Source organism: Zosterops lateralis (assembly GCF_965231275.1).
Source record: "Zosterops lateralis genome assembly, chromosome: 29".
NCBI lineage: Eukaryota > Metazoa > Chordata > Aves > Passeriformes > Zosteropidae > Zosterops > Zosterops lateralis.
The window spans coordinates 1,228,830-1,248,037 of record NC_139789.1 but is presented as its reverse complement, the minus strand read 5'-3'; positions in this window follow the sequence as shown (position 1 = coordinate 1,248,037).

Genomic DNA, 19,208 nt, shown 5'->3' with positions numbered 1-19,208 from the left:
TTCATGGATACTAAATAAATCACGGGCCCCGCACTTACAGCCTGTGCAGAGGGGCAGGGGGATGGAGGTCCTGCCATCTCCTCCTCCTCTTCATCGATATCCCAGCACTTCCCCGAGTGTCCGCCTTAAATGGCAGCCAGAGAAATGACCGTCAGAAGGAATTAATTGTCCAGCAGGGCTTTTTGGGGGGCAGTTCTCTCTCTCTCTCTCTCTCTCTTTATTATTATTACTATTATTATTATTATTATTATTATTATTATTTAAACCTTCACAAAAAATTTTCCCTGGAAATTCACCAGTTCACCAGGAAGGTTTTTCCAGGGTTGTTTCCCCTCAGTGTTGCCTTGCTCTGGTTATCAATATCATATTAATGCCAGTTTGTTTGAAATAATTTATTTTCTCACTGCTTGAGCTGTCTGGTTTGCTCCCAGCAGTGTCAGGTTCAGCTCAGCCCTGTGGCTGCCACCTCCCTGGGCATCTTTGGGTTTGCTGGAAGGGCCCAGTGACCTGGCACCTGGTGCCCAAGACCAGGGATGATGATGAGGGCCAGGGACAGCAGCTGGGTCACTCTCAGCAAGCATTAGCTCATGGCTTTGCTGTTCCTGCCTTCATCCTTGGTTATCCAGGGCTGAGCCAGCTTTGGGAGCAGCCTGGAGCAGCTTTGAGCTGCTGGTTTGGGTGGTTTGATGAGGCGCCGAGCGGGATGGATGCCCCTAAAGCTGAGATGAGGAGAGTGCCGGACCCCATCCCTGCAGACACTAGCGCTGGAGCGAGGTCCTGCATCCATCCCGGCATTCCCGGCATGGACGCATCGGGGCACCACGGGCTTTGTTCTCCCACCCTCGCTAATCACTGCTGGATGTACCAAGCCTGAGCAGCCCAGAGGTGTCTTCTCCAGGAGCCTGATGATGGAAAAACCCCTCCGAGGTGCTGCAGACTCGTCCCTCCTCCCCGCCGGAGCGGGGCTTGGTACGGCCAGCATTGATCCGATCGCCGCTCGATGGGATCAGCAGCAGGGAGGCTCCGGGGGTGAGGGACAGACCCTGCCACAAAGAGGCTTCCTCAGCCTGTGGCTCAGTGGGATCCCGCTCGGGGATAGGCTCCCAGGATCTCCTCAGTGTCCCCGGCAGCTGCCACGGTCCTCTCTGTGCCGTGGAGGAGGTGACACGATGCAGCCAGTGCTGCCGCGTGATCTCTCTGTTCCTTCTCTTCCTCAAAAGCATCATCTCCTCTCTCCTCTCAAATGTCCCTGGAGGCCCCAACCCCAAATCCCAGCCACGGCCAGCCCAGCCACCTCCCCACTGTGCAATTCCTATGGAGCGGCCATTGCTGCGAGGGGCCGAGGAGTCGATAAATCAATGGCAATCAAGATCCCAAGGTGCAATCATAATTAATGTTCATCCCTGATGGATCATGTCATGGTTTCACATGTTCACGTGAGCCAGGATGATAAAGCCCACTGTTCAGTGGCGCTTTTGCTGATCCCTTCTCGTTCCCAGTCCTGGCCTGGATGTCCCCTCTGCCGCAGGAGGGACAGAGGTGACACCCCAGGAGACCCGAAGAGCCATTTGGCGGCCCGGTGGAGCCTCGGAGGGGACTGGGTGTGCCCGGAGCCGGCGGGCACAGGGTGTTGGTGCTCGGGGCGGGTGACAGCTCCGCTCTGGCTGGGGACACTGCCACCACGGCGGGTGGGTGCCACAGGCAGCACTGGGAGGTGTGGGGAGCTCCTTCCCCAGCTCGGCACCCCCAGAACGGCTCCCGGCCGTGCAGGGCTCTGTCCAGCCCCAATGGCCGGCGGAGGCTGGCGGGGCGCCCTGTGGGTGTCACAAACCCGGAGTAACCAGGCTCGGATCAATCCATCAATGCGCAGCGCTGGTTAAACAGTGCTGAGCTCACCTCGCCCCGGTTAAACCAGCATTCCTGAGCCATCCTCCCGTGCCCCGGGCCCCACGGGCCGCTCCGGCCGCGGGCCATGGCCGAGGCACCGGGGACGCGGGAACGGCGGGGTGCGGAGGGAAGGGATGAACCCCGGGGGCCACCTGAGGTTTCCTTCCGAGGTGCAGAGGGAGTGGGGGAAGCAGAGGGATGCCCTGCCGGTGCTCTGCTCCCCGTTTCGTGGCTGCGCTGCTCGGTGAGCCCTGCCCGCCGCAGCGGGAGCAGCCCCGGTTCCCGATGGACGCTCCCTCTCCAGGGATCAGAGATGACTCCAGTCCCTGACCCCGTGTGGGTCGTGGCTGCTTCCTCAGCACCCTCCACAGTCAGCTGGAGACGGGCAGCGGCCGAGCTCAGCTCCATCCCCCCCATCCCGCCGGGACTCAGCCCCATCCGAGCCCTCTGCGCCTGTGGACCTTTGTCTGCAGCTTTTCACTACCCGCTGGGCGGCTGCCAAAACTCCTTTCCCACTTTGGAGGGGCTGTCAGGGGTGCATGGGCAGTGGCCTGGCCGGGGCCGTTCCAGAGGGTGCGGGAAGTTGGGAAGCGCCCGGGGAGCGCCGCAGCAGCAGCAGGGCCTGGCGGGAACCCACGGAGCAGAGCCGGGTATCGATTTCCCATTGATCCCATGCAACCACATTCTGCAGCGGCTGCTGTCCTACATTTCAATCCCACACCTTCGCCTCTGACTTTAATGGGCTTCATCACAGCCCAAAGCTTTATTTAACCAAGAGGGGAGGGAACGGAGGCTGCCAGAAATCAGAGCAGCCGGGTCCCCGGGGTCTGCCCGGGCACAGCCGGATCCGCTGGATCCCTCCCAGCTCTCGGGACAAGTTCTCTGGGTGCCTTAAAGGATGTAGGTGCCCCCACACCCCCACAGCCCTGAGGTGAGGGTGCTTCGGGGGTCGGTAACAGCCCCCAACTCTCCACCAGCGCTGCCACCTCCAGGTCTCTGTGCGCCCATCCCGGCTGTGCCTGCTCAGCTCCATCTCCCGAACAAAGGGCTCCAGCCGCTGCCGGATGGGCACAATGAGGCTCCACCTTAGCGGGGATCTGCATAATAACGTGTGAGGCAGCGCTGCCGCCGCCCCACAGCCAGATGTGAGGTTACAGACGACATGTACACCCCCGCGACAGCTGGAAGATGAATATGGAGGAGCCGGGTCCGGTTAGGGATGCCTACGCCTTCCATGGGCGTTCCTTGAGTATACATCAATGCAAATCGATGTTCCGGCGGTCCGGAGTGTGGGGATTCAGCTCCTGTGAGCATCCTGGGGGGCTGGAAGAACGGAGAGTGCAGAGAGGGCAGGAGAGAAACAGCTGAGCATTGGATCACCCCTGGGAGCCGGGATGGAGAGGACAGGAGCTTCAGTGTGGCCAAAGCCTCCTGGACAAGGATCCTGAGGGATGGGAGAAGGAACCAGTGGCACGGAGGGATGGTTGATGCTCCAGACCTGCTCAGGGCCTGGCAGAGGCAGGCCAACGTCCTTGCCATTCCTCCTCCTTTTCCAGGTTTCCCTGGTCTGTCTGGGTGCCAGGCTGGTGAATTCCCCCAACACCATTCCAGCAATCCAAAAATGTCTCTGCAGGGGCTGCCAGTAGCTCAGGTGAGCCATGGCTGGGAGCAGGAGGAGATGCAGGACTTGAGAGGAAGAAGGGAGCAGCAAGACCAGGGAGCAGGATGGATGGGGGACCCAGAAACAGGAGAAATGGAGCACCTGGGATGAGAAAGAAAGGAAGACCTGGGAACAGAAGGGATGGAGGACCTGGGCACTGGGAAAGCCCTTCAGGCTTTCCTGGTGGCAGCAATTCACAGCCCAGCTCCACTGGGCCCTTTCAGGTCTCCTCTCAAGAAGTCTTTTAGTGTTGATTTCAATGGGAGAAGCTCAAAGCCAAAATTAGCCTCTTCCAAAGAGCCCGCACTGCCATCCTATCCTCCCCCTGTTCCCAGGCAGCTCCTAGCCCATGCTCCTGTTCCCTCCCTGGGGCAGAATATGGATGCTGTGTTTATTTTTGATTTATACCAAGCTGAAAAAGAAATACATTTTCTTCAATTATTAATCAGTGAGGTGTGAGAGGGGGGCACGAGCTGGAATTAACTCCGTGACCTTTGGGGGTGGGGTTTTGGCTCCCTGCCTCCCTCCACTCCTGAGCCCAGCACGTTTTCCCAGTCCTCTCAGCAGAAACAGGGCTGCTCCCATGAGCAAGCCCCTGGCAGATGTCCCCAGGGCTGCTGAAGGTGTTTAGATGATGGGGACAGTGTAGGACACAGCCAGCCCAGGCTATGGGGACATCCAGAGACATCCTGGTGTTCACACTCACCCTGCACACAGGCGATCTGAGCCCAAAGCAGGTCAAGGCTGTGGATCCACCTGCCCTGCTCTGCTCCATCTCACTACACCTTCTTTAGTGCCTCTGGTCACACAGAATCACAGTCACCTTGCTCGGAAAAGACCTCTGAGATCATCAAGTCCAAACTGTGCCCCATCCCCACCTTGTCAGCAGCCCAGAGCACTGACTCCCAAGGACACCACCACTTCTCTGGACAGTTCCAAGGCCTGACCACCCTTTCCATGAAGGAATTCCTCCTGATGTTCCACCTGAACCTCCACTGAGGCTGTTCCCTCTCCCGTCCCTGTTCTCTGGGAGCAGAGTCTGACCCCCACCTGGCTGTCCCCTCCTGTCAGGGAGTTGTGCAGAGTCACAAGGTCCCCCCTGAGCCTCCTTTTCTCCAGGCTATCTCCTTTCTCAGCTCCCTCAGCCCCTCCTGGAACTCCAGACCCTTCCCAGCTCCATTCCCTCCCCTGAACATGCTCCAGCCCCTCGATGTCTCTCTTGAAGTGAGGAGTCAGTCCTGGACACAGCACTCAAGGTTTGTCCTGAGCAGTGCCCAGCACAGAGGGGCAATCCCTGCCCTGGCCCTGCTGGCCACACTGGTTTTGGTATGAGCCAGGTGCCATTGGCCTTTTTGGCCACCTTTGCCACGCACAAGTTCTTGGACAGTATGAGACACCCCAACCCCACCTCTGCTCCTACACAGCCACTCTCCTATAGTGACACACAGCATGACTGGGTTCCCCACAGCTTCCCACATCCCTTTGGGTGCCCTCAGTGGGCTCCCAGCCAGGACAGAGACCACATTTCCCTCTCCCTCCTTTGGCTCTTGGCTTCTGCTCTTGGCATTGGGTGGACGCCCAGTTTTAGGTGTCTGAGGAGGCTTTGGCAAGAAGGCAGCTGGGCAGGAGAGAGGAGATTTTTGGATTGCTCCTCCACCCTCCTGCCTTGAAAACACCCCCTGAGCCAAGGCCCAAGGCCAGAGCTCACCCTGTCTCCCTCAGAAGGGTGGAGAGCCCTGAGCCCAGCAGGACAAGGCAAAGTTGGCCTTGGGAAGTTGGAGCATCTCCGGCGCAGGCGCGTTCTGGGCTCCCTGCCCCCTCCTCTGCCATTCCCTCCCTCCCTCCCTCCCCGAAAGCAGCACTGCGGCAGCAGCACCAGCAAACTGATCAAGGCGAGAGGACTGATCAATAGGTGTATTGAGCACTGTTCAAGGTACGCTGATTTTTGCAGATTCAGTGCTAACCTCACGCTGGAGCCCCGAGCTGCCTCTTCCCCCCTGGCACAGTCACCCCAGGACTGGCTGGGCCACCCTCTTCCAGCACTTGTCTCTCCTGCGGACAGCCAACCCACTCCCAGGAGGAAGCAGAGACCTCGCAGACTCGAGGTGCTGGTAGTACTTTCAGCTGGAGCGAGACAGGACAGTGAGCAGCACCCAGGGGCATTTATTCCCAAAGGGTTCATGTCAGAGTCTTGGGGACAACCTTGTTCATGGAGTTCAGGCACTCTTAGACAGGTGCATCCAAGTTGTGAGATTTCCAAGGACGAGGATGGAGGAGCTGGGGTCATTGTGATGGTGGGAAGCAGAGAACAACCACCTCAGGCTGTCCTTGACCAGAGGGTGAGAAAGGGGACTCTGCCCTCTGCCCCACTCAGGTGAGACCCCACCTGCAGAGCTGCCCCAGCCCTGGGGAACAACATCAGGAGGACGTGGAGCTGCTGGAGCCAGTCCAGAGGAGGCCACAGAGCTGCTCCAAGGGCTGCAGCCCCTCTGCTCTGGGGACAGGCTGGGAGAGCTGGGGGTGTTCACCTGGAGAAGAGAAGGCTCCAGGGAGAGCTCAGAGCCCCTTGCAGGGCCTAAAGGGGCTCCAGGAGAGCTGGAGAGGGACTGGGGACAAGGAATGGAGGGACAGGACACAGGAAATGGCTTCTTACTGCCAGAGGGCAGGGCTGGATGGGATATTGGGCAGGAATTGTTGGCTGTGAGGGTGGGGAGGCCCTGGCACAGGGTGCCCAGAGCAGCTGTGGCTGCCCCTGGATCCCTGGCAGTGTCCAAGGCCAGGTTGGACGGGGCTTGGAGGAGCCTGGGCTAGTGGAAGGTGTCCCTGCCATGGCAGGGGGTGGCACTGGATGGGCTTTAAGGTCTCTCCCAACCCAAACCATCCTGGGATTCTCTGAGAACCATCTGCAGCTCACACGGGCTGAACCGCAGGACACTGTGGGAGGGGGGAACCCCCCACCAGCTCAAACTTCCCAGCAGTGCTTGGATGGAAAATTTAGGATGATCACAGACACACCCAATGCCTTGTGGCATGGCAGGAGATGCCTCTGGAAGGCACCCCTGGAGCCCTGGCTGTTCCCAGGCTGCAGCTCCCAGGAGAAGCCCACGGGATGCGCTCCCGGCTCGGGGTCTGGCCCACGGCCCCGCCCGGCGTCACCGCGCTGAGGTTTTGATGGAAAAGGATTTTCACATTTAGCATCCCCCAGCTCGCTGACAGCCACGAGGGGAGGGATGGGGAAGGCAGATAGCCCGGAGAGGCTGATAAGGTGCTGGGAAAGATAACACAGAAATTGAACAGAAGTTCGTGTGAAGAGCTGCTGCTTTAAACCTGTCCCAGCCCCTTCACTACCGAGCACGGAGGGACGTTACACCTTGCGAGGTAAAAATAGCACATTTAATGAAGCTAGGAAAACGTCAATTGTATTTGGTTGGAATTGCAGAGACCTCATTTCCATGTTCCCCGTGAAAAAGCTTCAGCTTTGGAACAGATATGAAAACTCCACACGTTGATCTGCAAAATGAGCTTTGAGCCAGAAAAGCAGCAGGAACCAAACACAAAACCTTGTCCCACAGCCCCAGGTTTGACCATTATCACTCTCACACAGCTCAGAGGTTCAGATTTTGGTCACCTACGGGGAAAAAAGAAAAAACAATCCCACATTTTAAACCTGCTGAATTTGTGATAGAAATTTGCCATCTAAGCTGAATTTTGATCCAAAATCGAGGGCGTTCTGGAGTAAATGCTGAAGGGAATGGGAGACCATCCAGGCTGCAAATGCATTTAGGGGGAAAGGGATGGACCACTGGCCTCTTAGATGCTGTCTTTGATTTAGGAGGAAGGGAAATGTCTGTCTCTGGAGAGGAAGGAAAGGTCTTTGCTCACTTTAACCTGGAGGGAGGGATGTGTCCTGGCCCCTGTCCCAGTGCCACTCTGGCAGGATGGTGCTGGTATGGATTTTCAAGGGAGGGAAGCAGTGGGGAGGGCAGGGGATGCCACTGATGCCATTTCATTTCACTCTGCAGCACTTGGCTCACACACTCTCCAACAGGCCCATCCGTCACGCTCCTCGTTAGGGAAAATCTATTCTAAAAAACCTCTAATTTTTATTTTAAAGTCTAATAGAGCTCGGTGGTAATTTTCACTTTAAATAACGATTACACACTTTGAAGTACAAGGTGTGCCTGAGTGCCCCTGGCAGGAGTGAGCAGTGGGGCCTGCTGCTCCCTTCCCTCTGGGCAGGACCCAGTGATGGTGCCAAGTGCTCCACAAGTGCAATTCTTATTTGCACCCCTTAAGTTGGTCCTTTTTATATTTAAAAGGAAGAATTTGGGGCAAACTTTTCATCGGTAAATGCTGACATCAGGCCTGAGGCAGCTCTTGGGCTGAGGTGGTGACATAAACTCTATCTCTGCTCACAGAGGACTGTGGGAAGGAGCAGCTCCAAAACCCAGAGTGAGATATGGCACCTCCCAGGCAGAGCTGGTGGGTTCCTAAAAGCACCCTGAGAAAAAAAGGTGCATGATAAAAGGGACTCAGCCCTTGAGGTTTCTCACCCTATTCCCATCTCTCATCTTCCCTGCTCTCTGCTGCTCCTTCCCCTGCCATTTCCCATCTCCCTGGCCCCAAAACATGACCCAGGAGCCACCACTGTGCACCAGGAGAGGCTGGGCTGGGTCTGAAATGCCCCTGGAAAGGTCCTCTGCTAGAGAGTGGGATTTCCATGGGAGCTGCCAGGGGGATTGTCTTGCTTGGAGCATTGTCTGCCAGGCCAGGATCTCCCTGCCCAGCCAGGGAGCTTGCAAGTCCCAAGGAAAGCACAGGGAAGAGCTGAGCTCTGCTGAGGAAGCTGCAAAATTTCTGCAGCCCAGCAGAGCCCTTGCAGGGACTGGAAGCTCAGCTGGAGCTGGAGCAGAGCACTCGGGGGAGGTGGGAGAGAGTCAGACACTCACTGGGCAACAGCTGGGCTGGAGCTGGGACAGACACTGGGGTTTGGGCAGGGCTGGAAATGGTCCCCCAGCACAGGAGCTGCTCTGGAGCCTTTCCTCAACCTCCTCTTCTGTTTTCATCTGCTGAGCCACTCTCCAGCCCTCAGCTCCATCAAGCTCTCAGCTCCATCCAGCTCCATCCTTCCCTGACCTCCACTCATCCTGAGCTCCATCCATCCCTCAGCTCCATCCTGCTCCATCCAGTCCTCAGGTCAATTCATCCCTGACATCCGTCCATCCATCCATCCATCCATCCATCCATCCATCCATCCATCCATCCACCATCCATCCATCCATCCATCCCTCAGCTCCATCCAGCCCCTGGCTCCACCCATCCCAGCTCCAGCCACTCTCCTCCACCTCACCTCATGACACAAAGTCTCAGCCCATGGAGCAGGGCTGCCTTGAGATGCTCAGGGCTCCCAGGCAGACAAACTGTTCTCCCTGTCTCCTGCACCCATCCAACCCCACCCAACCCCAGCGTCCCTGGCAGATTCCAGCTCCTCCTTGGCCTGGTACCCAGAGGATGCTCAGGGAGGGTCCACTGAGGCCTCATGAACCCACCCAAGCAACAAACAGAGAAAGAGATGCAAGGATGGAAAATTCCCCTTCATAATTAATAAATGAAGAATATTGTTGTTAATCGATGTAGCTGTGAAGAGAATATCGATCCCAGCCTCATGCTATTTTTTGTGCGGCTTAGATTTTTACACCTCATTTAGAGGCAGGTCTCTCTGGGGACCTCTTAACACCAAAAGATATTTGCAGGAGTCCAAAGTAGAAGGGAAGAAAACGGGGGAAAAAGATTAATTATTACCAGAGCTGGAGAATTATGTGTGTGTCCCATTGTGGCCAACTGCAGCATGGATTTGAATATTTGATTAATAGCGATTCTAGCCAGGGTTGATAACTTATCTCCACACTGGGTATTTAATAAACAAGTGGGAGCCATTAGAAACATTTTTAATATTAATCCCAGGAAATTATGCTGATGAAGGCCAACCCTTTGCCTGTTAGGACTATGCAAGGAGGATTCCCTGCTTGCTTGCCTCATTCCATCTTTGGGCAGTTTAAATCCCTCTGTGCCTCAAGTTTCCTTTTCCAAGATGGGTAAATCCAGGGCTGGAAGTGGCCCTGGTTAAAGCACTGAGTGAGGAACTCTCATTAGAGCCAAACCTTTAATTAACATCCAGGGGGATGGTTGGGATGAGCAGTGGGAGCAGCGGCCTCGGGGAGCTGCTGGGGCATTCTGCAAAGTCTCAGTGCAAGGATGGGTTCACTCTAGGAGAGATTTCATTCCAGCTGCTGGTTCCTGGCTCTGGGATGAGGCAGAGCAGGAGTTGTGTGTGTCCATACCACACCATGTCTGGTGGAGACATGGTCCAGCCTCCTGAAGTGTTAAGAGCAGATCAAAGAGTTGAGGAGCAGCAACATTCCTGAAAACTCCAGCAAAATCCACATGGGAGGCAGCAGGAGGTCCTGGGACAAGGCTCATCAGGGACATGAAAGCTTGTCCTGGCTCCCAGGAGATGCTCCTCCAGCAAACCATGCTGGGGATGTGCAGCCCACTGGGGCTGGAGGGTGGTCCCAGTTGGAACATGGGATGCACAAAGTGCTGGGAGATGGGAAAAGGAGCCATGGAACCTCTTCATTGTAGTCAGGGATTCCTCCTGCTGCAAGGCTTCATGAGATGGGAAAAATTAACCCCTAAATAGGAGGAGAGTGACGGATCCTACTCCACACAGGTTCTGCCAAGTGCCACCTGGAGTTTGGGTTTGGAGGATGTTCAGACCAGACTGGTAAATTTAGGTCAGATTTCAGCCAAGTAAGGAGGGAAAAACGTGTGAGGGGAAAAAATAATATTAGAAAGCACCAAATGTTTGGCTTTCCCCCGTCACAAAACATTCCTGAGAGTAAACATGGAGTCCCCAAAAAGGGGAGGCTGAGCCTGCCTGAGGTGGATTAGACTCAGCATTTAAGCTTGATGCAAAGGGGGAATCAGGAGGAGGAGTGGGATTCTCCTTGGCAAAGCAAAGGGAGATCTTTAAAGTCCCTTCCAAACCAAACCATTCCATTATTTCCAGAAAGCAGCAGTTCCCAGATGTTATGGGTGCCCTACAGTATTTGCTGGATATGAGATGGCAAAAGTCACTCTTGCTCAAAAAATCCCTAAAGTACAACTTGGGAGATGGGGAGAACGGTGAGGGATGAAGGAATGTGTACGGGGGTGGGACAGGAGGGATGTTCCACCCCTGAGAGGGCGCTCCCAAAACGAGTCGCTGCCACTTTCCCTGGCCCTGCTTTGGGGACAGTGGTGTCACCTCTGTGTGTGGGAGCCTCGGGGCAGGGAGGGACCGAGAGGAGCTGCGGGAAGGGGAGCCGGGATGTGCTCCCTCCTCCACACTCCAGCAGGGCTCACGCATCCATCTCCTCCTTCGGCCCTGATAGGCCCTGGTGCTGCAGATCCATGCAGATCAATGCAAAATTAATTAGAGTAATCAACTCAGCTGTACCACAGAGATCATACAGGCAGGGTTTTAGGTGACTAATTGGTGGAAGCTGACAGCCAGTGTCCCCGGTGTCTTAGAGGTATTAACACTTTTTTCTCTGTAGATTAATTACCTTTTTCCACCTTTCACTTGATGGGCCTGCCCGTGCCGTGCTGTTTGGGGGCAGCAGGGATAGAGGCTGGGCCTGAGGAGCATTCCATGGAGCACAGTGTCTGGATTTGGGAGCAGGCAAGCCCAGGTTCCATTGGGGGGCACAGCTTTGGCACCAGCAGCTGGATTTTAGGGGAGGGATGGGTGTCCCTGTCCCCTGCTGAGCCTCCTGGTCATGGCAAAGCCCCACTCAGACATGTTTACAAGGAGCCATTCTCCCATTGTGCCTGTCCCAACAGATCCACAGACCCTCCACCTCTCTCCTCTTCTGCCTGGGATCAGGGCTGACAGCACTGGAACATCTTTTGGCCAAGGCTGATGCCCACCCTGCTGGTCTGAGGCTGTTTCACAGGTACATGAGGAGGTTAAAAGGTGGATTTGTTCAAATACCAACACTGGGGCTCTGGGATAGAGACCTAATGAGACTCTGATGCTGCTGGAATACGAGCTGGGAGCCAGGCAGAGGCTCTAAATAGCCAGGGTAATTAATCACCACCAGTTATCCACCACCAGAGATGGGTGCTCCATCACCTGCACTCTAAGTTGCCACTGGGCATCTTCCTGCTGAGAGTGCCCTGCCTCTCATTTCTCCTAATGGAAATTATGGCACAAGAGAGAGGGGAACAAAATCTTGGCACTGCTGAGGCCCCACCTCAAAGCCTGTGTCCAGTTCTGAGCCTCTCACTGCAGGAGACATTGAGGGGCTGGAGCGTGTCCAGAGAAGGGAGCACAGCTGGGGAAGGGGCTGGTGCACCAGGAGAGGCTGAGGGAGCTGGGGGGGGGGGGGGGGGGGGGCGCGGCGTGGCTCAGCCTGGAGAAAAGGAGGCTCAGGAGGGACCTTGTGGCTCTGCACAACTCCCTGACAGGAGGGGACAGCCGGGGGGTCAGGCTCTGCTCCCAAGAACAGGGACAGGAGGAGAGGGAACGGCCTCAGGCTGGGCCAGGGGAGGTTGAGGTTGGATATCGGGGAAAATTTCTTCACCAAAAGTGTGATCAAGCATTGGCACAGACTGTCCAGGGTAGGAGTGGACTCACCATCCCCAGAAGTGTTCAGAAAGCAGAGGAGATGTGGCACTTTGGGCACATTGCCACATGGATTGGTGGGCAGGGAGGTACTCAGTCAAAGGCTGATTTTGGAAGAATTTTCCAACCTCAGTGATTCTCTTGTTCTGTGTTTCCACAAAGGTCTCTTAAGATCTGGTGACCTTCACCTGGGGAGCCTGGGGAACGAGGGGGAATCTCCCCTTGGCTTTGAGAGACAAGAGGCCAAAGCACAGGTGAGTAACCAAAGATATTTCCTGCCTCAGTGAAACACATCAGAGGGACTGGTTGGACATGGAGGAAGGCAGCAGAGTCCTCGTCCTGCCCAGGATCTCAGCACTGAGACCCCACAAGTTGAGCCATTGGGTGTCACTTGTCCCTGGAATCGCTGGAGAGGTGGGGAAGGGAGTCTCTGCCAGTCCAGGTCAGCAGCAGCTTTCCCAGTCAAGTCTTCATCTGCCCAAAGGAAAGGTGTTAAATCCAGAGCAGTCACCAGGCTGAGGCCACCAGAGAAGGATCTGTACCCTCAGAGAACCGTGTCTCCCCTCTGCTGGCTGCAGTCCAGGATGGATGGTGCTCTCCAGGACAGATGTCCCCACCCAGCTGCCATGGCCACCTCACACTTGTCCTGCTCAGGGGGTGGGAGGTGGATCCTGCCACCATCGATCCAGGGCTCAGCCTCAGAACAGGTGTTATTGGCAGGGATAACAGAGAGGGCAGCGGGAAGTGCCAGTCAGGGAAAGGAAAGTCTCCAAGCCCAGGAGATTCATGGGCAGGGCACTGGTGAAATGTAGCTGCTTTTTGGATGAGCAGAGAAGTGTGGTGTCAGCAGAAGGGGTTATTTGTTACAGCAGCATCTCAGCAGGGGGATTATGCCCAGGGACAGGACCTCCTCCAAGGAGCTCAGCAGTACAGACAGGCAATAGATTTAAGCTGAAAGAAAGTAGGAATAAATGGAATATTGGGAGAAATTCTTCCTTGTGAGGGTGGGGAGGCCCTGGCACAGGGTTCCAAGAGCAACTGTGGCTGCCCCTGGATCCCTGGAAGTCTCCAAGGGCAGGGTGGAGTGGGCTTGGAGCAGCTTGGGACAGTGGAAGGTGTCCTTGCCCATGGCAGCATGTGGAACTGGATGGGCTTTAATGTCCCTTCCACCCCAAAGCACTCCATGATTCTGTACTGACAGACTGGGTGACCTGCAGAGCCAGTGACCAGTGACCCTGGGGTAGAGCCAACACCTGACTCCAAACCTCAGCAGCATCAGAGTCCCATCAAAACCTTGACCCTCCCTTTGTGTTCACCTTTCTTGAAATAAAAATACAAAACCCCTGTACCTTTCCTGCAAGAAAAAAAAGGCGTTTTTCCTAAGAAAAGTGCCTCTCTCTTCATGCAGCTTCAGTCAGGACTCTTCAAAAATCAAATTTCCAGGTGTGGTGGCTGCCTTTAGGAGGTGTTTGGGGTGGTGAAAGGAGCTGTGCAGAGAGGGCAGCACTCCCGGTCCCCTTGCCCCAGCAGGACCTGATGCCCCAAGACAGGGTGGGCAGAAGCTGCTCATGAACCCTGTCTTGGTTCCCAGTTCCTGGTGGCACCAGGTGGGTCACAGCACCTCGTGGGCTGCCTGAGACACAACCCACACCCCAGCCCATCCCCGGAGTGAGAAATCTCTCCTGGCTCCTGCGGTGACCCTGCCGCCACCTCTCAGGCAGGCAGAGGGCTGAAGGAGGAGCATTATTCCCTCCTCAGCTCGCAGCACTTCAGAGTGCTTTCATCCCTGAAAGCTTCGGCGGGGAAGAAAGGAGAGTGGCCTGAGCCCTGGCAGCACCGTAAGTGCTTTCCTTTTTTAACAAAGCCCCAGCGAGGGGGAGGACGGAGCGCAGGCTGAGCGGCCCCGCACCAGCACCAGGCACGACCCCTCCCACCGTGAGTTATCCGGATTTGCCCATCCTTAAAAATAAATCTTCCCCAGTTTCCTTTTATAGGGCCTTTCAAGCCATATCCCCCAGGTCCTCGTGGAGGATAATGAACGTGCAAGGCAGGGCTTAGAGCTGCCTGAATTATTCATCAGGAATAATATTTGTGGCCCCTTCCTTTTCGTGGTGAATCAATGGAGAATTTATGGGTGAGGATCCTCACTATTGGGGGCCATTGGTGGTGGGGACAGAACTATTTGCCAAAAATGGGGGATTCATCACCCTTTCCATGGGCCTTCGGCAGAGAGTTGCCAAGCCCAGGCACAGCCACAGGGATTTCCTGGTTGTTGGCCAAAGTCAAGCCTGGCCTTGCCTGTGGGAGGCACAAAAGCACAAGAGAAGGATGTTCCATGTGTCAGGGGTGACTTCAGACCCCTCAGCAACATCTGAAGCACTGGGGTAGCACCCCATGCACAGGGACACTGCAGATACACAGAGGTCACCTGGCAGAGCACGACGTTATCTGAGGTGTCTCCTCACATCCCCACTGGCTCCTGCAGGAAGTTGGGCTTGGCAGCCTGGAGCAGGGGCTTCTCTCTGTGAGGAAGCTCTTCTGGAGAAAAGGAAAGCAGGATGGTGTTCCCAGGGCAGCTCCATACATGGTGCAGCCACTCCAGAGCTTTAAGGAACTGCTGAGGGGGAAACCAAGGAAAGCTCCAGCAAAGGACCTGGACCCTCTTCCCATCTTTCCTGCTGTCTCTGAGTTCTCCCTTAACCCAGACCAGAGCAAGAGGAAATCTCATTTCTGCATCTGCATGGGCAGCTAATGCTGCCATGAGCCCTGCTTCCCTTCCCTTCCCTTCCCTTCCCTTCCCTTCCCTTCCCTTCCCTTCCCTTCCCTTCCCTTCCCTTCCCTTCCCTTCCCATTCCCCTCATCCCATCCCAGGAGATGGAGAAGTGGTTTTGAGAGGTTTTTTCCTAAGGGAATTGCAGTTTTAAACCTGAACTGAGCAGTTTTGCAGGGGTCCATCCCATCTTCCTGCTTTTTCCCCTGCCAGGGATGAGGCTTCCCCCAGCAGCAGCACCCGAGCAGAGGGGTGGAAGCTCCATGGACTGTTCTCCTTGCAGGGCCATGGAGGAGCTTTGGGGAAAGGCCCTTTCTCAGCTGCTTTTGGGATGGGAAGATCCTTACTCAGAGCAGAGGGACCCCACCAGGGATTGACTGCAGTTGGCTCAGAGTGGGCAGAAGCAACTCCCTGGTTTGGAGTTAAAGAACAGATCATGGAATCATGGAGTTGTTTGGTTTGGAAGGGAACTTAAAGCTCATTTTATTCCACTCCCTGCCACAGGCAGGGACACCTTCTACTGGGCCAGGCTGTCCATCCTGGCCTTGGACACTTCCAGGGATGGGGCAAGATCAGATCCTGCTCAGCCATGTGCAAACTGTGCTGACCTCAGGGGATCTGAGATCAGCTTTTGCTGCAGCAGCAATTCCTGAGATGTAAAACTTGGTTTTTGGATCTGAGATTTGCACCTGAACCCTCTCCATCCAAAAACACCCCCCAAGAGGTCTTCACAAACCTCCCCACACAGCCCCCGCAAACCCCAGCAGAGGTGGGGCTGAACCCAGAGTCTCATCCTTTGTTATCCACCAGCTCCAAGTGACAGAGAGAAGGTGGCTCCCGCTTGTCAGGGTGGCACAGTGTCATCCAGGCGGTGGCCCGGGGCTGGCCCACGGGAAGAAGAAGAGCCCTAATGCAGTTTTGACAACGAGGCCATCAGTTAAGTGCTCTGTGTGGATATTTCCCCCTCTCTCTATTGTTTATTATTGGAAGTTACAAGTAGCTAAAGACCTCCCCAATTATCTGGGAGCCACTTAAGAGCAATTGAGCACCTGTCACCCACTGAATGGGCTGCCTCGCCCTAATGACAGGAGAGGAGAAAAGATGTAGGTCAGCAGTGCCGGGATGCCGGCAATTTACAGCCGAGCAGGGCCAGCTCCCAGCGCCGAGACGCGGAAAAAACACCCCAAGAGGCAGGAGGAGGAAAGGAACAGGAATGAACCTCTGCAGGGCTCCCTCGTGGGACGGGTGGGAGACCCGATGACCACAGCTCGAGGGTCACTGCTCGGACGGTGGAGCGCTGCAGCATCCCAGGGGATGTGGACCAGGACGTGCCATTAATGAATGGCTCAGTCCCGTAAACAGGAAAGAAAAAACTCCCAGGAATCATTCACTGACCATCAGGCAGCATGACAAAATTTTACCTGTGCTTTTTTTCCCCTGCTTGGCGTGCAGCAACAGGGTTTGGTTCTGGCTGCTGGTAGGGCTGGAGGTGCTGCAAATCCCCAGAACAGAGCCTGAACCTTGGGGATTGTGGCTGCATTTCCCATATGAGGCACTTCAGACAGCTTTAGACATGAAAAGCTTTGCTTTTGAGGCGTCATTTGGATTAGAGTAATTATAATTTTTATATAATATAAATGTATCAAGTGGATCAATTGTATAAAATGGTGTGAAAAAATCTGACATCATATCAGCCCAAGCTGAGGTGATGTATCTGCACCATGGACAAGAATATATGTGTGTAAAATATCCTAAAAATCGTGTTGTAGGAAGGAGGCTGCACTCAGCTCTCTGGAACAAAGCCTGAACCCATCCTCTCCCCTCCGGCTGTGCCTCAGGAGGAACTGGAAACCACCTTCCAGAAGGAAGAGCAGAGGTTTTTCTCCTGAGAGAAGAAAAGCTGCCCATGCACAAACACCCTTTCCTGCTCTCACCCTCACCCAAATCCAGCTCTGGATTTGTGGAGCAAGAATGTGGGAAGAAGCCAGTGGTGTACCCAGCAGTGATCCCCTAATCTGGGAATGTGCCCTGGAAGTGGGGGGCTGGGAATGGGGGAGAAGGTGCCAACCTGGAAAAGTTCATCGATAGAAACATAAAATTAAAATAATTTGCGTCAATTCTGCTGAGTGGCTGTTAGGCCTAATTGTTATTGACTCATCACTGTAATTATTAAGGCTTACACAGAACTGGGCTGGCAAAGGAGGTGGGTTTGGGACCCCACCACACTCAGAGTGTCCCCCCACATCCCTGGGAGTGGGACAGAGACATGTCGGCTCTTTGATTCTTGGAAACAGCCCCTCAAAAGTCACCAGCGGAGCAAAGAGGGGAATGTGGCCCATTTTTGGCGTGCAGGAACAAGGGGGAAGATGGAGAAGGGATGAAGGAAGGGAAAACCAAAGGCAGATGGGAGGAATGGGGAAGGCTGAGGAGGCAGTTCCAGGGAGACCCTGTGGATGCTGCCAAGGCTGCCGTCTCGGTGTGGGGCTGGGTGATTTCCTCCCCTCCTTCCTCCGGCCTTTGTTTCTGCTGCCAGCACAGACCCCAAGCAGCAGAGGAGGCTGATCAATAGGAACACGGTGTTTGCATGGATCATACATGCGAAGAGCACGTTCCCGGATCAATGCCGAGGTCTCGCAGAAGGAGAGGAAGGGAGGGGAGAGCAAACCCACCCTGGCAGGATGAGCCTCACCACAGGATGTTCCGTTTCCATGGCGATGGGCTCTTCTCCCGCCGCCCTGGCCTGTCCTCTGCGCCCTGCTGGGGACCCCTTTCAGCACCCCAAGGCAGGGCAGCCTTGGTCCCGTTGGGATCTTCCCCTGCTGAGGGGGTCCTGCTGCCCTCACGGCCTCAGGAATGGGGCTCAGCCCCCCCAGGCTGGACCTGCCCCTCACACCAAGTGACAATGAGGTGTCACCATCACACCTGCAGCAGTGGAGAAGATCCTCATCCCGTTTTTCCTCACTCCCACAGGCCACAGCTGAAACCACAGCTCTCAGCCGCCCGTGGGTCCATGTGGATCCCGGCTCCACCTCCCTACTGCCCTCCTTCCCCCGGGGCTCCCGGGAATTAATTAGATCATGTCTTTAAAGTGCTCTGGCAATGAAAAGCACTGAAGAAAAGTGGTCAGAAACCTGAACGGAACCAGAGTTTGCCCAGCCAAGGGTGGACATCCCCTTTGTTCCCATGCAAAAAAAGACACCCTGAGCCACAAATCCTCCTGAAGCCCCCAGAGCAGCCCTTGGGGACTTGCCCAGGCCGTGGGACCCCTGGGTTTTCTTGCCCACCTTCCCCGCCAGGTCTCACTCGTGCCTGGCTGCGCAGAGAGGAGGGATGTTGGCGCTGCAGCAGAGCCAGCCAATAATTCCCAGCCAATAAAGTTATCTAAGGGTAATCATTAAGCCCTTACGAGCAATGCAGCTCGTGTGGAGCTGGGGGAGAGCACGAGCGAGGCACTGCTGCAAATGTCCTTGCAGCCAGCGTTGACCTTGGCCAGGCACAGCCATGTGGCTGCTCCCATTCCACACCTCTGAATTTGGGGATGGGACCATGGCAGGGAAGGTCCCCTTGCCACAACTCAAAGGGCTCCTGGTGACACAGTGGCCAACTCCATGGGTCCCTCCTGCAGAGAGGAAAGGGAACAGGGCAGTGGGACGAAACAGGGAGGAGGTGGTTGGAAGTCGGACAGGCTGGAAGCTCTCACAGTCACAACTGGAGCTTGGAGAGTTCTGGAATGTCACCTACACATCCCTGAAGGTGGGCAGTTGTCCTCCACACTTCTCCTGGGACAATTGTGGATGAGAGGCTGCCCCAGCCATGAGTGTTGGCCCCCAGAAACTCCCCCTGTGCTGGGCTGAGCCCCCAGCATGGGCAGCAGGGGAGGGGGGGATTCTGCCCCTCTGCCCCACTCAGGTGAGACCCCACCTGCAGAGCTGCCCCAGCCCTGGGGAACAACATCAGGAGGACGTGGAGCTGCTGGAGCCAGTCCAGAGGAGGCCACAGAGCTGCTCCAAGGGCTGCAGCCCCTCTGCTCTGGGGACAGGCTGGGAGAGCTGGGGGTGTTCACCTGGAGAAGAGAAGGCTCCAGGGAGAGCTCAGAGCCCCTTGCAGGGCCTAAAGGGGCTCCAGGAGAGCTGGAGAGGGACTGGGGACAAGGGATGGAGGGACAGGACACAGGGAATGGCTTCCTCTGCCAGAGGGCAGGGCTGGATGGGATATTGGGAAGG